The 24458-nt window shown below is 48.1% G+C and overlaps 1 protein-coding gene and 1 long non-coding RNA gene across 2 annotated transcripts in view; one reads left to right on the top strand and one right to left on the bottom strand.

Annotated features, from left to right (window-relative positions):
* The window catches only part of LOC139049110 (transmembrane protein 114), a 103343-nt gene that overhangs the window by 37848 nt on the left and 41037 nt on the right, over window positions 1-24458 (top strand). The gene's annotated exons all lie outside the window — the stretch shown is intronic.
* The window catches only part of LOC139049113 (uncharacterized), a 35766-nt gene continuing 13891 nt past the window's right edge, over window positions 2584-24458 (bottom strand). The window contains exons 2-3 of the long non-coding RNA XR_011508122.1: window positions 20414-20624; window positions 2584-2635 (exon numbers count right to left, since the gene is read on the bottom strand). This is a non-coding gene — a long non-coding RNA (uncharacterized lncRNA). The remainder of the gene's footprint in view (window positions 2636-20413; window positions 20625-24458) is intronic.

The following is a 24458-nucleotide window of genomic DNA, read 5'->3' as shown; positions in this document are numbered from 1 at the left end:
ATCGTTACGCCCAACAGAAAAGCTTCTAAAGCCCTTTCGTTCCTGTTCATCCGGGCGGGATGGTTCCAGGACTTGACACTGGACTTTGCGTTATACAGCTCAGTTGAAAGTCCCAGTGGATTTGATCGCGGCACAAGTGGTAACATATGTGGAGAAGATTTAAATTACTTAGCTGCCTGGAAAGTGGTCACGCGGTTACAGAAAGGCGCTCTAGGGTTTCTTTTTTCCCCCTTTTTTTTCAGTTGCATGCTTGAAATGGACGTCTGCTGCACAGCGTTCTTGTCTCTTTCAGCGTGCGAGCGTGTGTGTGTGTGTGTGTGTGTGAGCGTGCATGCGTGCAAGCGCTGAAGCAAACTTCATTTCTTTGCTGGTCTTTATCAGTTACAGAAACCGTCGTCTGTTCAGCGTGTAGCACGGACTCAGACGCGACAGGAAGCCTCACTCGTAGAGTCGACGACTGTAGTGCAGCATTACTGTGAAAAGGGGCTTGGTTGTGTTAGTTGCGGTCAGAAGGTTTCAGTCCGAGTCTGAAACGATCGACTGTACATATATATAAGGATGAGAAGCGACACTTCGGGGTTATCATTGGTTTATTTGCCAAACAGTTCCGGTAGGTACGTGGACCGATCTTTTTCATATATGTATACATTTCATATATCTTTATACTTCATATAAACCTCTCATGGATTTTTGTATATGTACCGGTCTTACATGTTGGTACAAAGCGTTGTTTCATTCAAGCGCACCGTAAACGTATACCAGTTTTTGGAGCACTGCAGCTTCGGACATGTCGATAGCACCAGCAGCGCTAATAGCTCCCTCTAGTGACATATGCTTCAATTACAACTCGCTAAGAAAAAAAACACCTCTGTGTTGCGTCATTGTTCTTGCGAAAAAAAAGAAGAAAAATGAAGCCTACCATATAGCCAACCATCGCTGCTGCGACGCTTTTGCACCGGCCTATAAGGTGGAACGTGGCCGTTGTATCTATAATTTCCTGTGCTCTGGTTGACGTCAGCGTCACAAGACGGCACCGTCAGCGCTGCTGCGGCAAGGTTGCTAGACCTCAGAGGTATATTTGTCAACTGCAACACGTTCCCGGACACTTTAGGACTGTCGATTGTCGATGCGGAGCGCTGGTTGCAAAGACCTTGCGCCGCCTGTGTACGTTGTCCGATACCGCGTGCCGTGAGCGGGGAAACGATTTAGCGCACCAAACGCGCATGGCAACGCTTCGCTGTGCTTAGACACGCAAGAGCAATTTTTAGCCCGCGCAGACGGCATGGCACGCCAGAAGTAGACGACAAGAGAAAGGTTTCTCTGCGCCCTGCCGAGCAGACGACATGGCGCGCCAGAAGCAGACGACAAGAGAAAAGAGGGTTTCTCCATGCCCTGTTTGAACAGACGGCGGACACATTTGCGTTGAAGAAGGTTCCTTGACAGATAAGCGCGTGAGCGGCCTGCAAGAGATGAAAAGTTCAACGAAAAATAAATAAATATGAAGAATAACAAGCGAGAAGCAGACCGGCTTTCCTCGGAACCGATAACGGGACAATACCACGGGGGGATACGTACGCGCGTACCCGAACAGGTTGAAAAACTCGTCGTTTTGTTTGCTTGGCGAGTGGTTATCTTTCTTTCCGCAGTCATGTAGTCTGCATCCGGGAGGTTCCCTTTCGATGCATCCGTGTGGCGTTCCGTTTTTGTTTATTCTCTTTCCTAATCTGCACATTCGTCGAATAAATTCTGTATATTTAATTCGTCATTTGATATCGCGTAGTTCCGTATCAGAACAGAAAGAAAGCTGCCGTGCTTGAGCTAGGGAACCTATTAATGTGTTTAATTAGAACTTTGACAGGCAGTACACTTTGTAGCGGAGAATGAACTGCAGCCATCCATGAAAGCTGTGAAAGAATACCATCATGCATGCCTCTCTCTCTTTACTCTTTCTCAATGTGTGTGAGTGTTAAGAGTTCAACTCTCAGGATTTCATTTGACCACGCTGTAAACCGCCACATTAGATCGCTTTATCGTAAAATTACCCTTCTATCGTTGCCACCACATCTTCCACGCATGCGCGGTGAATACTGCGCTCGCGCGTTCGGTTGCAGACGGTATCTGTAATGGCAGAATGGCAAAACTGCGCTAAAATACCACGCTATTCTCTGGCCACCTCTGGCACCAGCGCCTGCTTTCCGTCTTTATCCGAAACTCCGCTTTATCGTTCTGGCCCCGTCTCTTCGCCTGCCCGCTAGGTGACGCCACAATACGCGGTCGCTCATTTTTCTAACCAATCAACTAGCTGGCTCCTGACCATCGTGTCCTATGACACGCTTCGCAACTCGCACATGATTGGACAAGCCTCGGAGTGCACGATAAGGACGCGCGGGAATGCCAGCGGCGTAGTAAACATGCTTCCTTCAACGGCCGTGTTGCAATAAGCATGAACAGATCGTGGGTTGTAAAAAACAGGCCGCTCGCGCGATGCTTGCATTTTTTTTGTTGTTGTTGTTTTTTTACTCTGGGAAAGGTACGTCCTTCTGTACGATGTCTGTTACCTTGTGCAGTACTCGTACGAGCGATGTACGAGCGATGTGGCCTGAAGGCAAATAGCACAGCGAGACGTGATGTCGAACTGAAAAAGGAAAAAAAAAGGAAACCTTTAGTTATTTCGACATCGTTCTGCGACATCGTAAATGCGCAACGTCTTTCTCTGGCCATTGAATGCTGCGGAATGTAGTATTCGGTATCTTTCCTTCTTATTGGTCGAGTGCACTGGACTCACATATATGATGGTATGCAGTGAACTGTTATTGCGTTATGGGACTCGGTATCGTAGTGGAGGCGTTTCGTTGGCGTGTGCCCTTGCGTCGCGCCTGGACGACTGCTCGATGCTCCTTTATTTGATTCTCTTAGAAGAGTCACAACCAATCTCGATTCGTTTCGGCTATACCTTAATTCGCTCACGTCGTGCGGCAAAAAAAAAAAAAAAACGAAGAACACATCTTTCTTCGCATTCTTTGCGTTTCGGTTAATGACACAACGTCACTGTCTCCTATGCTTGCGTCGTGTCAGACCGTGCTTATGGATCCGGTAAGCGCAACTGCCTCACTAAAGGCACCCGCGGTTGTTAACCCCCCCTCTCTTTTAACTTTAAAGTATTGCCTCTTGTTTTCTTTAAAGGAGTACTCGCGTAACATTTCTGACGTGTCTCATTTTTTTTTCTTTCTGCGTTCAGTGTGTACGTCCACAGTCACTGAACTCCGTAAACGTGCTGGCACGAGTCAGAATGGCGTAAATAGAGAGTTTTGGAATAGGGTCCCCAAATGTTTTGGGGCCCCAAAGAAATAGCGTCGAAGCCACTGCGCATGCGCGAGACGCAAACTGCGTTTGGGTTTTGCGTTGGGAACGCTATTTCACCGATTTAGCGGGAGCCCAAATAGCGGCCCCAAAAGCTTTGCGTCGGCAAACATGGCGGCACCCATCGAAGCGACGGCTCTAAGCTAGCACCAAACTGGGTTCGATTCGTGGTAACGCGTGAAGTTCGCAAGCTAGTAGAAGTGACTGCGGTTATCGCTCTCTCTCAACTAGCGTGTGTTATGAAGATTGATTCATTAGACGCCGCTGATTCCGAATTCGATGGTGGATATTATGGCTCGTAGGCCATCACGGCAAAGCTTGGCTGGTGAAGGCACGTAAAGTTGGTTTGCTCAAAACTAAGCGCAACTAATTGTTTGCTGCTTACAGAATAACCTATAAATAGAAATAAACGTGATAGGTCTGCGAAACATCGAATTTTCGATAGGTCGGCGAAACATCGGACAGTCTACGGTCACGCACGCCTGCGACATGACGTTGGTGGTACAGCGACGTTCACAAACCGAGAAGTCGTGTGGAGAATGTCTCCAATACTCGATAGAAAAACAGCGCATTCCGCCGCGTCTTCGGTTCAGCGCGCCCTGTCCGGCGTAGTCACCCACTCCGCGGCTCTACGTGTGACCGGTACACGAGCCGTCGACCTTCACACCCGTTCGCGCGGTAAGAATCGTTCGGTCACGCGTCTAATATATATGTGTATATTTCTTTTCTCACTGCCGCCGCCGTGCGTAGTTGACAGCGCACCCGCCGCCCTCAAGAATCGTTATTTTACATTCCTCTGCCGAGGAGGACGAAATGGTTCCCGAAGGTCGCTGTGGAACGCTTGCACAAACGAAACCGCATGAATGCGAACGAAGCCGCAGGGAAGAAGGGACAGAACCAGACCGTTTATATTGAGAGAGAAAAAGCAGAGATGGAGGGCCTACTTGCGTCAACTTCTGGCCGCCTGTCTATGGTGGCACGGGATTCTGGAGAAAGGGAAGTGCAATCCCTGCCGACGTTCTCTGTTAATTGTACACAACCAACGTTTTTTTTTTTTTTTTACCCAACAAAGCGCCTGGGAACTCCTAAATTCGTTATACAGGTCACTTCGTTGTATCGGGGTGTTTGTTGTGGAGGCTTTCCTACTGTATCTATAGGCTCCCGTGGCGCACTCCTAAGGGAAAGCTCCCTAATGCAAAATCATGTGTTTGTCGTTGATAATGGTGTTACGCTGCAGAAGTCAGATATAAAGATGTACTTACAATATTCCAACAATAATCCAACAAATTACAGCAATAGTCCCCGCATATGTACACGCGCACACAACTACCGTGATATCCCGTTTGCAGCAAACACAATGCGGCCACCGTGAGATACGGTATACAACACCCCAAACGCGGTATACTGTGCGCATTTACGCGTAGTTTCGGGTTTCCGATTACAGCGCCACCACAACCGCACTTTCAGTGCCACTTTTTTTTTCTTTTTTCATGGCACTCCTCTAACAGAAACACGCAAACTTGGTCGTAAAACCTCGTGTTGACTTGGTAAAGCACCGTACGTGCAATGCGAAGGATGGCACGACTATCATCTGCATGCATAACCTTATCTTATTGAGCACTTTCGTTTCGCCTTACCTTTTATTTCTACACTTAAACGTAACAAATAATTGCTCCTATGATTCTCTGGCTTCATTGCCTGTCTTGTTCGTGTGGTTGTGACCAACAAAATATTGAGCCCCTCTATTCCTTTCATCGTTATCGCGTTTATATATAGGTGCTGCTGGGGAAACACGTGAACTGCTGTTCCCTAATGTGTCACTGGAACGTGTCACTGGAACGTGTCATTAACTAGTCATCTAAAGAAAAATGATGTCAGGCCGTCGGGCAGAAAAAAAGAAAGAAACCGTAAAGGTTATCCGAGTGACATCGCCCTCCGCACCTTGCTCACGCTGCATCTAACAACAGTTTGTGAGTACACGCTGAAAACGTATAAATACCTAAACTGGTGCGTCGACTTGCCGACTGTGCGCTGGTACTTTGCCAGCACTTGCGCCTTACTGGCAGCGTCGCGACCTACGGCATAAGTTCGCAGACGAAAAATAATAATAAAAAAAATAAAAAAAAAACAGTCTCGCTGTCGCCGACTTCGCAGGTAACAGCCGATTGTTTCAAGATGGCGTCGCCTATCGACCGCGAATCTCAAACGGTATCCGCACTTCTCGGCGTTTAACTTGCGCGCGCGTCGCCCCTTCGCTCCCAAGGGCGCTTCTCCGCACGCGTTGCTTCCATCCAGCCGGGGCGCACAGCGCTTCGCGAAAGAGGCGTGACGCCTACGTCCTCCAGAAAGGCATCCCCTCCCGCGTTCTCTCTTTTATTTCCTCTAGCGTATGCATACATCTTGCTTCGCGAGCAGGCCTGCGCGCTTCTATATAGCCTCGCTTCCTCCCAGGCTGTAACGACTCCACCCATCCACGGCCGCCTTTCCCTTCTGCTCCGCCGTCTTCCCAGGGACGGTACTCGCCCGCTCTGTGCGATGCGGCCAAACCATCCGTGGCTCTGGGCTCGCCCACTTTTTTAGCGGCAGCATTATGCACACAAGACGCTCTCTCGCGCGGTCGACCCGCCTGTAACAGCGAGACCTCTATTACCCGCCCTATATTTCTTCAGTTCGGTACAGTGTCGTGAACTGCAGGGATGGCGTTCACTTGAGAGAGGAGACAGTGTGTGTATATACTATATGCCAATGCACGGTGTTATTCCGCGTGGCGTGGGCAGTTGCGCTCAGACCCAGGACGGTGCAGAATTGTTTAGGGTGTTGGGTCTACGCGGCTTGTCCTAAGCAGACGACAGTGCACCATGCACATCTTCTGCTGTCGAGTTAGCAAAAGTTAGCAGACGACAGTGGGCTGGCGTTCAACCTCTGCTGTTGAGAGGAAGCAGACGACACCTTAGCAGTGCGTTGGTCTTCCGCTGTTAATTGACGAGCACATGCAGACGACGCTGGGTAGCACGCATCGTCGGTTCGCGAAAGTTCTTGTTTCTCGAGTTTGGGCAGAAATGAAGGTTGTCTTGCTTACGGCTCAAAGAAACAGACGCGCATCTTGGCTCGCGTATACACTGGGCAGCGCTTAAGCAGCGTTCAAGCACGGCACTACTTTTTTTCCCCGCGCATTGCTACAGTTACCTCGGAAAGCACTCAACCTGCGCAGCACTGCACGGTTATAGCTCGAACGGCCTGCGCATGCTCCCTCAAGGAGCGCACGCTCTCACCGCTCTGAATCGGGGTGCTTGGGTATTCCAGATCACGTCGCGGCCTTCGGGGTTATCGGGCGCCTAATTGTGTAAGGCGTGTATGCTGCCACACGAGCAAGCAATTAGGGGCGACAAAAGAAAGAACAAAATATCTTATACAACGATGCTTTGCAAGTTGCGTGGGCCCTTGTACATATATGGGTATAGGCATCGTGCTCTAGCGCGCCGATACATAGGCGATCACTGCTACTGCGCGGCCGTGCTTCGATCGCTCAATTTCGAAACATTCAGCTTGAAAAAAAAAAAACGCGTTCCGTTTCAAACATGGCGGTTTTAACCTGTCCGTGTGGGTGGCCGTGAGCCATTTAGCCCAACAGCAGACATTTTACAGAGTACCAGAACACCCGGTAAATGAACGGCAGCAGTAGCTCCTCGCGCTAGCGACATCTTGTAGCGATTTTTGTCAACCACAATCCGTTACTAACTGTGGCTGTGTCGCATGGCTAATCTCGCCAAAATGGGGCGAAAAGAGCGCTATCTATACTTTGAATGGTTGTCGCTGTCGACGGCCTTTTCGTCAACGGCCAAGCAAAGCGCAGTTTACCATTGCAACATTATTTACGTGCTCTGTCGGTGAACTCAACAAGTCGCAAGATGGCGCCACTGGTGTGACTCCTGTGAAGGCCGCTCATCTTTGCCTTCGGTGGTCCGTAGATGGTAATGCACAAGCAGACTACTGAAATTCTTAAATAGGATTATGTGGACCCTGGTAGTTAACCTACGTGTCCTTGTAATTGAGACTGCGCATACGATGTCCTGTCGCCGAGGCACATGTCTTTAACACGATCCCGCTCCTGATTGGCTGACGGAGCTGTTACCCACAACAACAAGTTTTCTGTTACACACACCCTGCCTCGCGGCGCCCTGTGTATGCTATCTGGTAGACTGAGCTGCGTGGGATGGCGCGAATGAAATGAACATCGCGAGACTTTCTTTTTCCGAGGGCGGAAGTTTACTTGGCATTCTACAAAAGTGCTCAGTGCTTACTCTCTCCCTTTCTTCCTCATTCTATTCCCCTTTCCCCCACCCCCAGTGTGGGGTAGCAAATCGGATGCTGTTCTGGTTGACCTCCCTGCCTTTCCTACCCTTGTTTTCTCTCTCTCTACAAAAGCAATTGCTTGGGTCTCCAAGTTCAGTGAATTACGTTCAACAGATCGTTACCCGATCGAAACCTTTTGTTTTCTTACCCGTGGGGAGTTTTAGCACCTGTTCTGTTCTGCGATGAGTGATTGTATGCAAACGGAACTCATTCATGCATGATAAGGTTTCATAGTATGTTATAGGAACATCAGTCAGCAATGTGAGTCTTAGCGCATCTAAGACTACTCGATAGTAAAGCCAGGTAACATTTTACTTAAGAAATATGCCGAGAGGACTGTATATTTGTGATATATTTAACACTCACTTTTTAATATTTCATTCTGGAGTAGCTATGCTGCACATTATTATAGTTACACGATGCGGGGTAATGAATGCGAAGAGCAAAGCATACAAAGGAGGGCAGTGGTTGACGTTTCAAACCGATTATATACAGTGCTTTTCAATCCCGTGATGAATGAGTTTGTTCGGTCGTCTTGAAGGTAAGGCCGACGGCTATCGATTAAAGTATATATGTGGCTACTTCAAGGTATGCAAATTGTATGGGCTCGTGCAAACCAGTTCCATAAGTTGGGTCAGCTTACCCGCAGTACTGAAAAGATCGTCATGCCCGCTGGCAACTTTCGCCCGAAAAAACCTGCTTATATAGGTTGTCTATTTGTTTGTTTATTATTATTATTATTTTTGCGTGGCTGATGAGAGCGACTGAAACGACGCCAGATGTGATTTGCATTTTCAAGACACTCGTCCAAAGGTATTTTTGCGACTGAACAGAAGCAGTGTCGCTTCTTTGATTGCGTGTGTAGCATATCGTGAGTGAGCCTATGGGAACAGGAAAGTAGTTTAGCAACCGTAGCATTAACGGCACTACAACCGTCTAACTGCGCAAAATGTGGGTTATGATGAAACGGCATTCGCCTAGCCAGGCACCTATTACGCGGCTCGCGCCGTATAGTAACTGCCGGGCCGCTTGCGGGCGCCAAGTCACGGTTTACGAGAACGATGGTGCGGTTTTCGCCCGACCGGTCACACGCAAAACTATTATAGCCTCTAGATATCCTTATAACAGCGAGTGTTCGTCGTGCCAACATCTCCAATCTGTGTCACTCCGCGCCAGAAGCCAGATGCAGTCGTTCCGAGTCAACGCTTTGAATACACCCACAGCCACGCCGAAGGAAACAGAAGCGTGTCGTCTGTTTTTGTTTGTTCGGCCCTTTTTGTCGGTCGTCTGCACGGGCCTCGGAGCGTATAAACACGTCTGCACCTTGTCGTCGTCTGCTGCTGGGATGATTATGCAGACGACGCCGATTGCGGGCGTGCTGCAATGCTGGCGTTCGCGTTCCTCCAGGGCGGCGGCGGGGGCTGCATAAGAAACTGCAACGCCGGCCCATTTCACCCGGCGTTGCGTGTGGAGCTGCTCGAAGTTCGTGACCGTGACGCTGAGATGCGCCGCGGGGAGGGTATGTAGGTTCTTGTTTTGGTTTTAAATGAAACAAAAGAAACAAGGAAATACGCAATAGTATATATACACACTTACAGAGCTGTGCCCGAACTGAACGTGCGGGCTGCTACCCGTTCTCGCTGGGCCGGCGGGGGCGGTCCTGCGGATTGCGGCGGCAGCGGTGGTGGTGGTGGCGGGAAACGAAACCGTGGAAAAGTAGGCCTAGCTGCCCCTCCTCCTTCGTCGCATTGCGCGATGAAACGATGACCGCTTGGTTGGTTGGTTGGTATGCTGCAGCTGCGTGGTCGTGTTCTCTAGAACTTCGCGCAGTCGGAACCGATTTTTCTCTCTCTCTCTCTGTTAAAGGTCGCGGAGGAAAAAGGCACGCGGCTGCCTTCACTGGTCGCGGGGTGGGTGGAAAAAGAACGTTGAAAAGAGACAAAAAAAAAATGGAGCGACCTTGAGACCTCCAATACTGTAAGAAGGCTCGTGAGAGGGTGGAGGATCGTCCTCCTTTTACATCCTTTCTTGAGCAGTGGGGGTTCCCTGTTGGGAACGTTTAAATTGAGGCTTATGTTTTTTTTTTCTTCTATAGTTTGTAGGTCTGCAGTGACCGCGGAGAAGGGGCGGATGGTTGACAGTGATGTTCGAACGACCGCGAACACATAATGCAGGTAAAAGCACGGACCGCGCGACCTTTAGAGTACGTACACGCTTGTAGGTAAGCTGTCTCGTGAAGGTATGAACGCTCTGGGTCAGCTGTCTCATTGCCGATTCGGAGCTGCAATCTGCATCGGCATTACGCCGGCAAACTTTGGATTCTGTGTCAGCATAGGATGCGATTGCTTTGCTAAGCGTTCGAGAGGTCTTGACCGCGTAAGCTCCGGCGCAGAACGCCTGCCCACACCTGAAAGTAGGAAAGCCCGCGAAGAAAAGTAGTTCACCGTCGAGCTCGCGTGCGGTTCGCACAGAAACGTGCATCAAAGGGAGCTTGTTAGCTAATGTTTTTTTCACGTCGTACATGTGTCACATTCGCATATGACACGTTTTGGTAAGAGTTTCTCGCTATAGGAACGGGAAAGAGAGTTATCGCACCTCGTTTACGTTCATGGCATCTCCTTTGCGAAAGTTACTATAGTGTACAGTATATTGACTCTCGCACACATCACTCCATTTTATGCAGTCCTACACTCTTGAAAAAGTTTGCACAGTCTGGGGCTTATCTTCTCCCGCAACAGTAATCTTCATCTGTCTTGCTTGCGTTTCCACTCTTGAAAACTCGGCGCTGGCTACTTTCCTGTCGAGAATGCTGTCACGCTGATAACGCGCGAGCCGTCCGCGACCTAGAAGTACCGAGCTCGCGGCGTTAAAGAAAGGAAATGCGATCGAGATAGATGATTATTGCTGCGGGACAAGACAAGCCCCAAAGATTGTACATCTTTTTGTATAGTACTCTTCGACGGAGTACGTATACTTCGCTCGCGTCCAACCAGGGCGAGTGTACTCCATTGGAAGACGCAATAAATGTTTCTATAAACGTATTAGGGACGGACGCGAGCACAAGAAGAAACGGACAGGACAACGCTGGTTGTCCAGAGCTGTCCTGGTAGGTTCTTCTTGTGCTCGCGTCCGTACTTGCTGGAACTCCTTATACGTTCACCATGCACCAACTGGCCCTGCAAACCACACTACTATGCGTTTCTATAAGCGTTGCGGGCCCTCAAGAAGTCTCGGAATTATACGGGAGTTAAGTATACGGGAAGCGAGCAGTTGCTCCTCTCAAAAAAAGAAGAAGAGATATTCAAGCACTCTCCCCGTGGGTGTACAAAACTCGAACGTGGAGTTCGACAATGGGGCTCACAATCACTCCCACAGGAGATCGGTCTCCCTTTGTTAAACGGAGACTCTTTATATAACTTATTTGAGCTTATTAGTAAATAACTCTTCTGCAATGCACTCACAAAAGAGAGCTAGAGAGAGAGTCACGTTTACCGTGAGAGTCTTAGACACAAGGAGGAAAGAAGTTACCGCAGCAGCTTCGCCTGGCGACGTGGGTTTTGACGGCGTCTGCGTAGGCTTATTTAATTTCAGTAAAGATTGTCTACACAACATTCCAAGAGAGCAAAATACTGCGTTTAGCTTACCTTAAAAAGCTTTTACTGCGCCACTGTGGTTCAAACGCACACACACAAAAAAATTGGAATCCGTGACGTCACACCGACGTATTGGGGCTGAGAGTTTTCAGACTAACTGATCAGTCAAAACTGATGTTTTTCGTGTCCCTTTAAAAAATAGCAGGGTAGTCAAACTTAACCCGGAAACTTCAACTGCGGCCTCCCTTACAGCCCGGAGGAGTAACTTCGACACGGCCAACACCATCAGTCAACGGAGTAGTGACACGTTGTATACGCGTCGTGGGCACAAACTGACGCGAACTGTCTGCTACTCACGTTAAGTTCCGTTTGAACGCACTGCTGCACGCGCGCTATTTTACTTGGCGTTACACAGACCTCTACAGCGTTACGCGTATGTGCACGTATGCCTCCCGACTTGATTGGCTCTGAGCTCGACCCCGTCTCCCGCTATAGCGAATTCCGTTGTTGTTTTTTTGTGTGTGTGATCGTAAGCGTCTACTTTCCCCATATAACTGCGCGTGCAGAACGTGGAGCTCGCGCAAGCGATTGTGCGATGCGTACGCGGAAATGGAAAGCGCTTAATTCCGCCGCTGCCGGCACTGGCCCCGGAAGTATGTTGGCACTGAGCACGTGAGCTCGTGCCTGATTGATAGATAGCCACAGCGGTGACGACGGGTCAGAGGTGAGAACGAGGAAGAAGAAAAAAAACAAGTAAAAAAAATCGCCGTTGTTTGCAGATTGCCGATGCGCCCTGGTGGCTTAGCGCATTATGGAGTTGTGCTGCTATATGCACGTAGTCGTGGGGTTCTTTCCCTGGCCAAGGCGGCCGCATTTCGATGGAGAGAGAGAGAATGCGAAACCGCTCGTACACTTAGATTCGGGTGAACTCCAGGCGGTCAGAGTCAATCCTAGAATTACCCCGCGACTTTCTTTTTTGTTGATGTTACAAATAGTGATGATGATGGTGGTAGCGGTGGTTGTGGAATTTAAAGAGACACTGAAAAAGCAACGCTAGATAATCTGTACACGTCAAGCACGCTTAAGCGGTAGCAGAACGGACTCTTACCATGAGGAAAGGTTTAACGCATCAGTGACGCAAGAACGAAAGACAGGTGGCGTCACCAGTCCTCCATGACGTCACGGATTTTAGACAGTGTCTATTCGTGTGCATAGATAAGTGTTTATCGGTAAACGAGGACGACAGTTGTATTCTAAATGAACGAACCACGTAAACCAAAGAGTTTTCGAGCAATTTCCTTAAAAGAAAACTTGTTGCTGAGCTAGTTGGTTCATGACTTAAAAACAAAGGTTATGTCGCCATAATCTTTATTATTTTTAAAGGCAGAAACAGTCCAAATACGAAGAAAACAACAAAATTGACAGTCACTTAAGTATGCTTACTTGATTCGAATGCGAAAGCATTATGACTTCTCTAATTGGTTACGTCGATGACTTGTGACGCCATGCATTGTCACGTGCCCTTTACAACTCTACCTTAATCCATCTTGCTCTGATTTGTACAAACTTCAATCCATTTTGCTCTAATTTATACCAACCTTAATTCACTTGAATTCACTTTCAATGACTTTAGGTCACCTTACTCTAACTTATTCTAACTTTAGTTCCCTCTACTTCTCTCTAATGCACTTTAATTCGCATTAATTACCGATAAGTACGAATAATTAACGTTGTTATACCATTTACTATCTTATGTATTACTGCTGACGTCGTACAAGACGCTGACGATGATTTGTAGTACCATCGCTTGATCACGCCGGATCTTCTGCTTCATGGAGCATCTGATGCTTTCGCATTAAAATGAAAGTACTCTAAGACAGCTGTTAACGACGACTTGAGTGGTCAGTAATGACCCGTAAAGTAGCGGCCGTGCAATACTTTAAAAATCCATAACGCAAAGGCTAGCGGTGTGCAAATATTTGAAACTTTCGAATAGCGAAACGAATAGGCTCATATTCGGTTCGAGTAGTCATTATTCAATAAATAGGAACGTTTTAGAATATTTCGCTACGCCAACTGCGCCCGAATAAGCATAAAATCGTAGCAAAAGAACGGTATACTATGCCCGCGGGCATAGTATACATATATACACAGAAAGCATGAGGAGTGGAGCGGGCTATGTCTCTAGGTAGCCACACTTTACATTACTAATATAAGAGGGGACGGAGGTGCGCTTTCGTATATCCTCTCGCCATAAGTGGTGTCACCCCCCCCCCCCAAAAAAAAAAAACGTGGTGGCAATGGCGTCACCTGGTCACTTCCGTCGCTTGCTGTACGGCAAGGCATGGCATTCGATGTTGGTTTCCACTACTCCTTGGGGGGGGGGGGGGGGGGGGGAGGAGCAGGGTATGCAATATGTACAACCGTCAGCAAAAGTATACGGACCAGGGTTTGCACGATAAATCTCATTTTCTGCGTTTTCAGGAAATGGAACTGAAAATTAAAGACTGCAGTCCAATCTTGGCATTACGAATTTACTGGTGCACCCATCAGTTTGTGTTCATGCATGTTACTTAAAAAGACATCCTGGTTTTTTGGTGACCCTGTGGTCCGTATACTTTTGCTCATGGGTGTACATCACCAGGGACGTAGACGGAAAGTGCATAAGCATTTTCTTTTTCCTTGAAAGTAACAGTGCCAAGGATCACATTGAATGATCCGGACCGTAAAATGCAACCGTGCTTCGAAATGTGAGCCATAACGGCGCAGCGGTAAGCCGCAACATCTGTGTCTGGGGATGTTTAGGGAAAAAAAAAAAACGTACGTCTCCCCGTACGTTACGTACATACACGCTGTAATGGATCAATTTCTATCCCGCCGAGTGCCTCCCCTACCGTTCGCTCCAGCAGTAATAGCGCAGCAATAGAAAGACAGGCTGCCCGTTACCCGGTGGCCGGTTCGATACCTCATCACGATCGCGGCTGCTGACCTCGTTGTTCACCGTCTGAAAGACACAGGCAGGCATGCACATCTCGTGCAGGCCACCAGTTTACTACAAGGCGCGTACCACGCGAGGCGTCCGTCGGTCAAGGCAGAGAAGGGATGACGCGGAGTGGGGTGGCGGGGGGGGGTGGGGGGGGGTGAGCCTCCCGTTGTCTGAGTTACGCGGGGCCTCACTGTGCACGCGCTTAGTCGTTGAGCGACGCCTCGTTCGTGACTGAATCGGCCGCGCGCAAGTGTATCGCGCCGCGGCCAAGCGCTCCGCTAATCGCTGCTGCTTGCTGCTCCATAACAGCAGCGCGACGCGGTCCGCTAGCTTCGGCCCTCGTCGAGTTCTATCGCCGCGTCCGCTATTATGCGGGCGCGCACGAACCTGCGCGAAACAGGCTCCATGTGCTGAGCGTTCTCAAGACGTCTGCAAGACGTCTTGAAAACGCTACACCGAGGCAAGATGTCGAGGCAGAACAGGCTCCAGGCTCTTAATTGCTGAGCGTTCTCAAGACTTCTGGAAGACGTCTTGAAAACGCTGCACCGAGTCAAGACGTCTTCCATACGTCTTGTTTCGGTGTAGCGTCTTTTCTTTTAAAAAGGACGCCAAAGAGAAAAAATAATTTCAGCTGTTATCTGTAAATTACACTTCTAACAATATCAAATCAGCCACTCCTGCCATTGGAAAAGGCTTGGAGAGCAAGAAGAAAAGACTCAAGAAACGAATGATACAGGTGGCGACGCTGTCTTGAAACACCCGCACTAGCTTGGCGTGACGTCATGGATTTTGACTGGGTCTGCTCTGGCCTAGTTAATTCCTTATTGGTAAGGATGGCCTACAGTGTAGTCTAAAACATGTGGAAAGGATGAATTTAGCAAGTTTCGAGCACATTTGCTTAGCCTCAACTGCAACTCGATACTCTGAAATTCTTGACGTCGCAGTGACTTGCGGGCGTTCTTCGTGAAATTAAAAAAAGAAAATGGGACATTAACCTTCATTTTCTTGCGTAATAGTCAACCTATTACGGCGAAGTTAATCAAAATAGAGCTTAAAAATACTGTAGCAGCTTAAACTGATTAGACGTTTGTATTTAGTGTCCTTTTAATGTGCACAACGGATAGGTATCCGAGAGACGACAGTCGCAACTGGGATTTTGAGTTCCATAGACCATATTCTGTAGAAAGACTTGTTGTAGGGTATATATCTATACCCGTCGTTTTCATGCTGGCTAAACCACGGCGTCCGAGATTGTGCACGCAATCTCGGAGTCCGTGGCCAAACCGCCGTACTTGCCGCCCCAGCAGGGAGGCAGTGCTAGATTTGCCTCTGGTAAGTTTTTGCAGGAAAATCTGCGGCGTCAACTTTCTAGGATGTCAGATTTAACAGATGCGTGTGAAAGCTTTCGAAAAAAAAAAACAAGCGTGAGCGTTGGTCTCTTACCCTCAGTTGTCTGCGCTATGCTTGTTTGTGTACGTACCTTCGTATGATACGTACCTTCGTATGATACGTACCTTCGTATGATACGTACCTTCGTATGAGAAACGGGGATTCGGAACGGCACCCCTGAAAGCGGTATCCCTGAAACGCAGCTCGCGTGCTCTCGATGCAAATGCGATCGTCGGCGGCATCGCGAGCCTTCGTTTCGCGATTTCGATAGATGCAGCCGAAGTCTGTTTCGTACAAGCCACTTGTTAACGATGGCCCAGGGCGCCTGCATGTAGGCTTACGGCATGCGGCCACTATAACGAGTTGCCCTCTACTGGCGAAGTGCTTCGTACGACCGTCCAGGTGCGAGGCAGGTCCGCCTTCCACGCGACGTCGTCGTTCGTCGATCAAAATATTTTCCCCGCGCTAATGGGAATGCAGTCCGGTTCCGTGCGGAGTGTTACAGGCCGAAGCTGTAATTAGTGGAACGAGTTTTTTTTTAGGCATTCCTGCCTCCCGGTCGGTGTAGTAGTCCCTTTTTGTTCGTTTCTTTTTCGCCGCTTACGCGTACCGCAAACGTTTGAGAGACGAACCGGTTGCTCTCCAAGCGGTCGATAAGCATTCGAATTGGGGGTGCGCCTTATTCAACCGCAATGAAATTCTGGTATAACGAAGCAGCTGCTTATTACGAGCGAGTTGGAATGCCCCGTGGTAATAATGGCGACGCATTCGTTCGTGTAAAGCCTTCGCACTATATTTTTTTTCTTTTACTCCATTACGAGCCGCGCTGATTTCTGTTCTGGAATCGCTAGGATTAACGATTTTCGCAAGTATACGAGCGTCACTATAGAACAGTGATATTGTTTAATTATAAGTAGTAGCGGTGGTGGCAGCACCAGCAGCAGCAGCAGCAGCAGCAGCAGCAGCAGCAGCAGCAGCAGTAGTAGTAGTAGTAGTAGTAGTAGTAGTAGTAGTAGTAGTAGTTGTTGTTGTTGTCGTACACTCTAAGAAAAAAAGGACTAAAAGTGGTAGGGAGGTTAGTCCTTTTGGGGACTAACTGATTTGCAACAACCATTAGTCCTTTTGGGGACGAACTGACATGAGATGAACTGTTACTCCCCATGCGCTTACTCCTTCGGGGACTAACAGTTGCCCCTGCCCGATGGTCCTCAAGGGAGTAACGGTAATTCGTTCCGATGCTCCGCAAGGGTGGAATTAATTAAATTGGGCATTTATATCCTAATAAAAAAATTAATGAGGTACAAAAAAACGTGCCCGAGAACAGGATTCGAACTCACGTCCTCTCAGCCACAAGTCAGGTACTCTAACCACTTCACCACGCCGCTTGCTTGAGAAGACGGGATATTTAGACAAAGTTAAGTATGGAAACTCAAGTGCGGCAGTATAAAAGTGACTCCGTATTTTGTGCAAGCTATGCAGTGAGAGTCTAACGTTGAGTGTATTTGCAACCATAAGCGACTGCGAAAAGAAATCAGTCCGAGTATTTTTAGGGTGACTTAAACTGAGGCACTACGCCATGTATACGTTTAGGGGGCACCGAAGACGACAGAGAAGGGCAATTTCTCTGTCGCTTAGCGTGTGCCGTTTGAGCTACACATCGCTTCAGTTCGCAACCTCCTTGGAACGGAAGGAACTTAGGTACTGTTGACCAAGAAAATCTAACCGTCTATCAATGACTTGCGCGTTTAATGTGTATCGCTCACTTATGGGGTGCGCACGAAGGGCATGCCTCTTCACATTCCAGTTTTAAGTTTCACGTAATTATCTCACGAAGAGGCAAGGTGCTGCTTTGCATGTAGTTCAATAGACAATGCACGAACTTCGAACCATTCACGATTTATAGACAATACCGTTTTCGCCGCATCGCTCCATGACACGGACGAAAACAGCGAAGTCCCTGGGGAGTAACTGTTGCCGTTCGTCCTCCCATTGCTCTCTTTCCGAGCAGGGACTAAACACTTACTCTCCGAAATTTGCACACGGCACGCACATTCATGCAGTTAGTCCTTTGAGGGACGAAAGCGCCCTTTTTAGGACTAACGGCGCAGTTACTCCCGTTTTCCCCGGGATTTTTCTTAGAGTGTAGGTTCCTGCGGTGCGTTTTGCTGCTACTGCTTCGTACTGCTAACTAAAGACTGCAACCGTTAAACAGCGTCATTAGTTCGTTCTGCTACTGCTACTACGCTGCTCAACTATTACTCGTAACTAAATACTGCCACATTTTGCTAGATCTACAAACGCTACTAAACACCGCTTCTACCCTTACAACGGTATTGTCGGCGGTGCGGGATTAAGTCGCAAGTCCCGGACCGTTCCGTTTTTTGCACGCAACCACTGACTCATTCCTCAAGAAATTGGCTCGCGCTGCTACAACGCGAAATGGAGCCTCGGTCGCCGAAGCTGCCCCGGAGGGTTGATTGCTCTCTCTTGCTCGGTCGAAACTTGGTCGCGGTCCCTCTGGCGTGCACCTCGCATACGGCGCGCTCAGCCTGCTTTGCCTGTACGCACTCGTGGCAGGCTGCCCAGCACGTACGAACGTGCGTGTATACTCGAGCACGCATGGTGTACGTGCTCAGTGAGCGCCAATGGGAGCGCAGTATTATGTTTCGCGCCTCCATCCATCGCCGACGGCTGTGCGCACGCAACTGGAAGTGTTAGTCGGCGCCGCGAGAGGCGCTAGCTAACACTCCCAGGTGTCTCCATCTAGTGCACGCACGCAAATACCCACGGAGTAAGGAAATAAACTAGGAGGGGGGGACGCCACGCGCAGCTGTCCGGTCGCCCTCTCCCTCTCTCTTTTTTCCCCCTCGGAAAGTTGGTTCAACACGTGTCCTCCGAGAGTCGTGCCTATTGGCCCCGAATGTTCGGTTCCCGGTAGCTTTTAGACGAGGCGCACTTGTCCGGCTGCCCCCTGGAAGCCCTGCCGTGGATCTGCCCGAGCACTAAAACCTACCGTGTGCATTGACGTGACGATAACGTGTTGAGTCGACTCGTATGGATTCATATAATCGTGTGGCGCGATGTTTCCTTCGAGTTCTTTCCTTCCGCCGTCCAAATACCCAAGACAGAAGACGTATCGCTTTGCTTCGACTGTTGCGTACCGTTAGACGTAACGAAGAAATTGCCTTAACATCGAAACAGCTGTTACCGGTATTTAGAGGGACCCTACAAAAACAAAGCTCAAATCAATTTAGGCTGACAAGGTATTGTTCCGAAGCTCTAGTTTCGTTAACTTTGCGGAAAGAGGGTGATTACCAGAAAGACTACGAAGACCAAACTTGCGTTTCTTGAACTCGGCGCAGAAAGCTCAGTGCCGGTACGTAATTGCGACGTCACCAATTTCAAACTGTACTCTCGTATTTGGGCTGTTCTTGCGTAGTAAAGATTCGAGCAACTTGCCAAGTTCAGTCTTTGGCTCTTCTTTAGAATACAACGTAGTCCAAATTTGTATATCGATAAAAGGAATGTTAACTAGACCTGAGCAGATGCGGTCAAAATTCATGACGTCAGCGCGAGCTGGTTCTGGAACTTCACGGTGGCGACGCCACCCGTCCCTTACGCATATTTTTTTCTTTTGGACGAAGAGAGGGTGGGGGGGGGGGGGGGGTACCAAGCCTCTTTTCTCGGTAAGGAAGGAAAAAATGGAGAAGGAAAGGCAGGGAGGTTAACCAGTTTAGCTTAACCGGTTTGCTACCCTACACATGGGAGAGGGATGGGGAGATGAAAGATGGGGGAGAAGGAGAGAGAGCACATAGCACAGCACACACACATGTCGTCCGTTGGAATCTATCAATCTGGCATGGTACGTGATATCACTGTCACAGCCGCTTGTCCAATCCCGTCTCTTTCAAAAAGTGCCTGTTTTGGTAAAGTAGAAGCCTGACTTACTGATACAACTACACTTGTGTTTCAATTTTGTGTCCCCTTAAGGAAACAGCAGGGTATGCTACCTTTAAGAATGTCAAGAAATAAAGATTCAGTGGCGATTTAGCGGTAAATCCGCGAGACAAATGCGTCAGCATTTACGTCGCACGTTTTAAAGGTTCCTGACCCATGGTTTAAACCGCTGTTGTTCAGCAGCTCACTCGACGCACTTCCTGTCTTCTTTACGGTGGTCCAGAGCAGACGACCGTCAGGTGCACTATATATATATATATATATATATATATATATATATATATATATATATATATATATATATATATATATATATATATATATATATATATATATACTCCCAGGGTTCTACTAGGACACATAAATACCCAAGAAAGTGGACGGGGAACCAGCGCCGCGGTAGCTCAATCGGTAGAGCATCGCACGCGAAATGCGAAGGTTGTGGGTTCGGTTCCCACCTGCGGCAAGTTGTTTTTTCATCCACTTTAATTTCCATTAATTTATTGTTTCCTTATTTCATTTATTAAGCACAAGTCATTTCCCCTATGCTGTCCTTGGTGTGTCAGTGTTTGTTGGCTTCTCATGATATGACTAATAAAATCGGGCCCCTCGGTTACCCCCCTTTCTTCTCGTTCATATATATATATGTATATATATACACACACAGTGTGACCGGCTTCCCATACTTCACACAGATACACTTCTTTTTTTTACGCTGCTAATGGGAACTAATTATTATGTACATTTATGAGGGTTTCAGTGAAGGGATGCGCACCTCTGACCGCGCTGCACGCATTTGCGGGGCTGCCCGTTGTTGTAGCGCCCGCGAGGCGGTCGGTGGCGGCCGTCGAACAAGGTCACCCCGATTCCTGGCGAGCCGACGACGACCGAGCGATCCAGGGGGCGCCTCGCTCGCCTTGTCCGTTGTTCAGCCGCAGGCGACGACTACGAAAACGCAGCTCACGAACGACGAGGCGCCGAGATCCCTTCCAGGGGGAGAGAAGGAGAAAAAAGAAGTATATAAATATACCGTATTTGCTCGCACAATACTCACAACGCTCTTTTTTTTTTGCCCTTTAATTTCATTTCGGGATCTCGCGAGGGTGCGACTTCTTACAGGAGTGGCCGGGCGTAGTGTGTATATGACCCCCAGTATATGCGGACGAAGTAGTAAAGGCAAGGCGCAGAAGACCAGGACTCGAGAAGAACACAAACGACAGGACCCTGGTCTTCTGCGCCTTGCCTTTACTACTTCAAGCACGAACCAACTAGCCCAAGCAAGAGTTTTACTTGATCATATGCGGACGAGACGTCGCGATGGAATGATCCGCAGAACGAGGCATACATTGGCTACGCGCTATGTACGCGAATGACTGGAGATTTCGGCACCACCCGAGCGAATTCCGATGCTTCTTTCACCGCTCGACTCGCTCTCATATGTCGCTCCCGTTGTCAGCGAAGCTTCATAATTAATGAAAGCGTAATGAACGGGGACAGAGACAGCCGCGAGAACGGTAGTAAGACAAGGTGCGTAGTAGTTGTAAGCAGTAGCAGCAGCAGCAGCAGCAGTAGTAGTAGTAGTAGTAGTAGTAGTAGTAGTAGTAGTAGTAGTTAGTAGTAGTAGTAGTAGTAGTAGTAGCAGTAGTAGTAGTAGTAGTGGTGGTGGTGGTGGTGGTCGTAGGCTGCAGAGTAGCGTAATGTGTAGTTGTACGAACTGTATTGCATCAGCGCTGGTGGCAGCGCAACAGACATTCGCGGAGAATGATGCAAGAACGACAGCAACCGGGCGCTTACTAACAACTGACGAATTTATCCGTTGTCGCTGTTCTTTTTATATAGCTGACGTGCCACAGCCCGCCGCGTGTTCATCGCCAAACACATCAGAAGCAACGCAAGAAAAAAAAAGACCACTCACTCTAGGCGCCGTGTGCAAAAAATAACGATAATAGAAAAAAGAGCACCATCTAAAATAGATTTATACAAAATGTGTCGCATACACCTTGAAACACTTCTTGTTAAAACTGCGTTGCAAGTTTGAATAATGTGCTTAAAGTGTTTCAGTAATACAAGTTGGAATGTAGACTAGGCGACTGGGGGCTTTGCTCTCGCGGCTCCAATATGTCGTCATGTGGCTGGTTCACCTGTATTCTTCTTTTTTCATCAGACATATGTTCATGAATGTCAACTGGCTCGATGGGTGCTTTCCATGTATGTTAATCATGAAATAGTCGATATTCTCATATCTGTGCGTTCCTGGAGAGAGTTGTCGCACGGAGTCTACATTATACAAAACTCGCTGAAGAATTCCAAATTGTCAATTTGTCCTGCAGCTGTATACGCTTTTCACAATACCAAAGGTGCGACAAATGTGGCGAAACTAAGTTTTCAATCGACATAATTAGCGGGCACCCGAAGGGGGACAGAAATGTTTGCAGAATCGCGAATAAATTTGTCAGCTGATAGTCAGCGTCGTGTTCCTGTCGTTCTTGACTCGTTTCTTCGTCCAGCTAACAGCTTGTTGCCGCGCTGTTAACTATGAACATCGTGAACTACCCCGTGTTAATTGCATCACAACTGCGACGTAAACTACAACACGTTAACTAGGGGTTACAGCAGCGAGAGAACCAACTAACTAGCCCTGTTTACCCATTCCCGACGAAACTTAACTGCTATATATAGGCCTCATCGGCACACTCCCAAATGTGGTCGTGTTCGGTGCTGTCATGCATGCTGTTATTCCAGCAACATAAAAAAAAGCACCTTCAGCATTGGCATCGACCGATACCATGCTATACAACGACATGCGTTCGAAATCCAATTTATGACGTAGCTATGCGTAGGTATGCGTGAGTAGCAGTCTCGTCTGCAAAGCTGTCAACCTGCTGCGCGTGGTTTCAGTAGACTTGCAATACATTTATTACAGCAATGTTCAATATCTGAGCAAGTACAAGAAACTAGCACGATAGCGTTGGCCCGCAGTTAAAGAAACTGTCAGGGGGACACCCTAATCAGTAATCATAAATATTAACACGCAGCAATCATTGGCTTGCAGACATCATACATAATTTAAACAAAACATTTATACAACGAAGTGTAGGACTATATACAGGAGAAAACATTTGCAGAATAGGGGGGTGGACTCGGACTCACTCGTATGCTAACACTTATTTAAGGAACTATACGCGTCTCTGAGTGTCCTTCATATGTTCTCTTTCGTGACTTCCTTTACCAGTGTGCGCAACTTCGTGAACGTGCGTGATATTAGACGTTCTTCGGCGTTTTTCCAACGTTTGTAGCGCTTTTAGTTTTCTTTGCCTGCATGCGGAGATCCAGCAGCCGGCGGTACACTATCATTCTAGATAAGTTCCACTAAGTGGAACGTTTTCTTGCGAATATGTGACGAGATTATGATGTTCCACTTAGTGCAGCATATGTGGAATGATATTGAGGGTGATATTACAGAGTGTAATAGCGGCAACAAGCCGACTAGCCGACGCTGAATAACATGTTCTTCTAGTAAGCGGAAGATTTCTTTTTTTTTTGCTAATGTGTTTGACTTATTGAATCTACGTCGAACGAGATTAAGTGATCACTAACGGCGCCATATCTCCTTTAAATTCATATCAATAAAAACAAATCGAATCTTTGGTGAACTTTTTTTTTTTTTTTATCGCCAGGCTTTAGGCGCCTAAAGCCGGGGTGCGAGTTTTGTACGAGTAAACACGGTACTCCGCACCTCGCGGGCGACCGAGACATTCAAGCGGCCCGGTTTAGAGAAGGAATTTCCCATTGGGCTTCTTTTTTCTTTTTTAACCTTACCTTTTATTTTTCGCTTCTCCTACTTCCTCTCTTCTCCGTAGTTAACCCTGAAGAGACGTTTTCGTCCGCACTACAGCCGTAGCCGTATCTCCTCCGTTTTGTAGACCGGCCGCCTTCCCGCTCGGGCCGCTGGATCTGATGTCCAGCCGGTATCTATGATGGCTAGCGCCTAACGGCATCTCCATCCCCCCCCCCCCCTCGCCTCCATTTTTTTTCTTTTAACGATGCGCACTTCGTTCTATCTTTTCCTCGAGAAACTTTACGCCGCCTTTATGCGCGCCGCATTCCGTGTTTCCTCCCCTCACGGATTCGAGCTGTTTTCCCGAGCTCTTCTCGTTTTTCGCATTCCTCGCTTAAGCATTCTGACCGCGAACAAGAGACAGGTGCGCGTTCTATTTTCATATCAGTTCTTTTATTTGCGTTCCCTTTGTTTCTTCTTCCTTTTTCTTTTGCGTCGCATACTTTTCCATAGCGTGGAATTCCTCCTTCACAATGCGGTGTGTGTGTACAATATATAATTCGTTTTCTTTGGGAATCAGAAGACAAAGGTAACGTTCAATGGCCTGGCAAGGGAACACGAATTCAGGGTGGCCAGTAAGCCTCCTGGAGTTTGTACAGAAGTGCCGGTTTATCTAGGTCAATTTACTCAAAAGGAACCCTATAGTCATGAGAATGAAATTTTCCGAAGAATAAAAATGGGTTGGAATGCATACGGCAGGCGTCAACAAATCCTGACTGGGAGCTTACCACTGTCCATTTAAACAAAAGTGTACAATTCTGCCGGTGTCAATCTACGGGGCAGCAACTTCGAGGTTAAGAACGAAGCTTGAGAACCAGTTAAAGATGGCGCAAAGAGCGATGAAACGAAAAATGTTAGGCGTGACGTTGGGAGACAGGAAGAAGGCGCTGAGGATATCAGCGAGCAAACGCGGATAGTTAATATTCTGTATATAGTTAACATTAAAGAGGGAAAAAAATGGAGCTGCGCAGACCATGTAATG

The sequence above is a fragment of the Dermacentor albipictus genome, chromosome 8 (assembly GCF_038994185.2).
Source record: "Dermacentor albipictus isolate Rhodes 1998 colony chromosome 8, USDA_Dalb.pri_finalv2, whole genome shotgun sequence".
Classification (NCBI taxonomy): domain Eukaryota; kingdom Metazoa; phylum Arthropoda; class Arachnida; order Ixodida; family Ixodidae; genus Dermacentor; species Dermacentor albipictus.
Note: the sequence above shows the minus strand (reverse complement) of the source record. Positions and strands in the feature narration are given on the sequence as shown.